Here is a 332-nt window from a genome sequence, read left to right as displayed (position 1 = left end):
GTCATATCGCATTTTCCTCCTTTCAGTGTTGTCAGCCGCGGACCTGGTCACGGTGACGCTGGTACTCCTGAGTGGGCTGGCCAGGGGCGTGTGGCGTGAGTCCTTCGCCTGGCGGTGCTTTGACGCCTTCGTGCACCTCCCCGTCGGTAGGTTTTGGAGAGCAGGAGGAGGAGGAGATAGGGAAGGAGAAAGAGGGAGGAGAGGAAAGAGGAGAAAGAGGAGCAGGAGGAGGAGATAGGGAAGGAGAAAGAGGGAGGAGAGGAAAGAGGAGAAAGCAGGAGGAGGAGATAGGGAAGGAGAAAGAGGGAGAGAGGGGTGGGAGTGAGAGATAT

This window comes from Penaeus monodon, chromosome 32 (genome assembly GCF_015228065.2).
Source record: "Penaeus monodon isolate SGIC_2016 chromosome 32, NSTDA_Pmon_1, whole genome shotgun sequence".
Classification (NCBI taxonomy): domain Eukaryota; kingdom Metazoa; phylum Arthropoda; class Malacostraca; order Decapoda; family Penaeidae; genus Penaeus; species Penaeus monodon.
Note: the sequence above shows the minus strand (reverse complement) of the source record.